Genomic DNA, 3,677 nt, shown 5'->3' on the forward strand with positions numbered 1-3,677 from the left:
TTTTAAAAAAATTCGAAATAATAAAGCAATGCTACCCCAAAATACGCAGCATCACAGAACATTATTTGCATTTTCACTCACACAATTTAGTGAAGCCTGTCGCATAATTTGTTCCTCACCTTCCTCATAACCTAGAGGTTTAGAAATTTTGGTCAGGAGGGAGTCCTTACCCTTGAAAATGTTGACAGGGGGGTCTCGGCATCCAAAAGTTTGAAGACCTCTGCTGTAGGCTGTAAGGAACAGAATAATTTTTAAAACTCTGCTTGTCACACAGAAAGCCCACTGCGGGGAAGGACAGAGCTACCTCAAACGTAGGATTTCCTTCTCCTCTCCTCGTAGAAATCTTCGATCTGCTGATCTGTTGATGGCCAATGTTCCCCGTTTCAAAAGGTCCAGGGAAGGCAGTAACTCTTTCTCCTTCCTAGGGTCCTTCCACTCGAACAAAATGCCTCTTCAGTTGAGAAGCATTGATTCTACACCCTTGTTTCGAAAAAAACTAAAAACATAGCTGTTTCCCTGCCCATAAGTTTTTTTCCCATCTTGCAATCTTTCAGCCTAGAACCAGGACACTGTTGCGTAACAGTGCGCTCTCCAAATACCCACACGTAGACATATAGTACATCATTTGAAGATTTTAACAAAATATGTTTGCGAGCACAGATGGAAGTTATTAAAGTTGCCTTACAGAGGATGCAATAAAAACATGCTTGACAGTTCGCAAAAGGCGAACAGATTTAAAAAACACAAACAGTGGCATTGCTATGAGAGCTGCACCAGGATTGGTCTGAGGGGCATGGTTTGATGCTCAGATAGTGCCTAGGTGCCTGTGACGTTTCTCGAACCGACTGTGTAACACAGCTGGGTTGGAGAATCCTTATTACGCATGTCTGTTTGACCGGCATAAGACGCCCAGCCAAACAGACATGAGCACTTCTAGTGGGCCTGCCACTCTTCCCTACACTGCTGGCATGGCTCAATCAGTCAGCAGTCATTTTATTTTCACAAGCCCGCTGACTGACTGACCAGTGGGGCGATGCTCCTTCGCCAATACGAAGAGCCGCCGCTGGCTTGCACACAACTTTCACTACATTTCACCATCATTGTACACTCAGGAGAGTTAGGTGGTGGTAAATGACATCTCACCTGAGACTTCCTTTTTATTCCAAGATGGCTGCTGCTATGACTTCTGTTCCCCTCACAGCTGGACTGGAGGTTGGCAGAATCAGAGGCCTTTTCCAGAGGAGTCGAACCTGGCCTTTCCTAAGAAGCTCCCCGCTGATCCGTCTTCTGAGTCAAATCTACATGGCCAACATTGCCAACCAAGGAGAGATGCCCACCTCAAACATGGACTAGACATGGCTTATATAAAACAAAGTAGCTTCACTGCTGTTCACTGAAGTCAGAACGCTCAATCACAATTGGGACATGTTTCAGGACTGTGGACACTTTAGGTCTGGCATCAGCCAAGACCTTTTGATTTTACCAAAAATATATGTACAATATAAATATGGGAGCTTTCAGTCAGCCCTCTTCGTCCATTGGCCTGCTGTATGTCATTCACCTTTTTTTTCCCGCCCACTTCACCATATAACATGGGGTAATGTGTCAGCCCTCTTCAGCCATTGGCTGACTTCACTGTGAGTGACGGCTGTCTACTCTTCACAAGGAAAATATCCAAACATAATATATTTTCTATCAGTGCAAAACTGCTATTGGAACGTCTGCTTTTTGAGAGGCCAAAAATATATATATATATTTTTTTCACAGTTTTTTTTTCACAGTTTTTTTTTATATTGAAGAGGGGCCGAGTTATCTCCACACCAGTCAAGTTGTGCTGTCTCGAAATAAGCATTGACAAAGCCAGAAGGTCGGCAACCAACATTTGATCTTTTGGATTTTCCAGTGCTTCTTGAGAAAATCAGATGTAACTTGGTTCTTAGTGAACTAAACTTTTTTTAAACTCCGAACCTATTTCCCCGACTTACATTCATGCCCTTTTGTGGCATAAAAATTGAGAAGAATTGGTGTCTTAATTTGCTTCCAGACTTTCAATGGTCCGTAATTGTATAATGCATTTCCTAGCAACAGTGACCCACTCTCCAATGTTCCACCAGCCCATTAACTGGGTTAGGGTTAATGTAAAACCTTGACAGAAATTTTCCAAGTGTCAATGAAAAGTACTTAAGTAAGTGAACTTTATGTAATTCAAATAATTTAAAAAGCGTAGAGAGTCGAGAGAATGCCCACCTGCCCCACAGAGGTGGATAGGTTTCCCAGTCACACACTAGCTCAAGGCATGAGTAATCAGCCTAGCTCAGAAGAGAAAAATGAAAAAAGAGACTTTATAAAAGCAAAATTGAGGGAAAGGCGCAAGGCATCAAAGGGTTTTTACCGAATTTCTGTCTATGGGGAAATGTGTTGATTTATAAGTTATGGAAAGTTCAAGTCTAAAGTTCTGTCCAAGGGTAACCGTGAAACCATGAATGCTAATTTAATACAGTGAAAGTAAAGATATTATCTGATGAAAACTACCAAAAGGGAATTGTGCGTGGCAACTAATAGAGCGCTTGAGATTAGGCGGCTCGTGGAGTTTGCAGAGCTTTTCCCACTCCGCACAGTGTACGAAGCTCCAAACAAACTCAGTGGAGTCAAGTTTTTCATTCGCTTGTGCTCACCATCATTAAGTTGTCGAGCGAGGAAAATCTTACTCCAGACCACTTCCGATGAGATTTCTCAACTTTGGCCGTTGCGGATGGCCGCTTCCTCTCGCGTTGGGAAACCTTCTGTTCACGTTGAGAAATCGGCTGTTCGAGTAGAACATCTACTTGAGCAGCAGAAAGAAGCAGCTCCCACTTCCGCTGCGCTTGGTGGCATTTGTGACGATTTTACCGCACAAGACAAGTACTAGACACTAAAAATCTGCGCGAATGGCGCAACGTAGCGCACTCCGCTGCTTGCGGAACTCTGCGTAGTGTGGTGGATTTTATGGGTCACTTTGCAGAGTTCTGCGTAGCGTAACTCTGCGATGTCCGCCCAGGCCTACTTGAAATGTACTACAGGATGACACAGATGTGCGGTATTATGCATATAAGGAACTCTGCCGTCGAGGGCTTCAGATGGGTAGACTGGGCATTGCTTGCCCTGTAACATAGCTTCAGTTTTTGACAATAATTTTAATGGGGCTTGTCTTAGGACCAGAGGAATTCAGGAGCACTGCAGTCACTTCTCCAAATCCTACAGCTACCAGAAAAATATTTTAACGCACAAGAGAGGAACTGAAAGTAATAATGAGCAATGAGTGAAATTGTGCAATTTCTTTGCAAAATTTCATGAAATTAAATCAGATACCCTTGTGTCCCGGTGCAAGGGTGCACCATTGTGCAAGGGGGCCTGCGTTGTTAAAAGGATTGTTTTTGTGCAGGAAGGGGTCCCTTTCGGTTTGCTTCGGATTGTTTTGTGCAGAAAGGGGTCCCTTTCTGTTTGCTTCGGATTGTTTTGTGCAGGAAGGGGTCCCTTTCGGTTTGCTTCGGATTGTTTTGTGCAGAAAGGGGTCCCTTTCTGTTTGCTTCGGATTGTTTTGTGCAGAAAGGGGTCCCTTTCTGTTTGCTTCGGATTGTTTTGTGCAGAAAGGGGTCCCTTTCTGTTTGCTTCGGATTGTTTTGTGCAGAAAGGGGTCC

The sequence above is a fragment of the Lissotriton vulgaris genome, chromosome 11 (assembly GCF_964263255.1).
Source record: "Lissotriton vulgaris chromosome 11, aLisVul1.2, whole genome shotgun sequence".
Taxonomy (NCBI): domain Eukaryota; kingdom Metazoa; phylum Chordata; class Amphibia; order Caudata; family Salamandridae; genus Lissotriton; species Lissotriton vulgaris.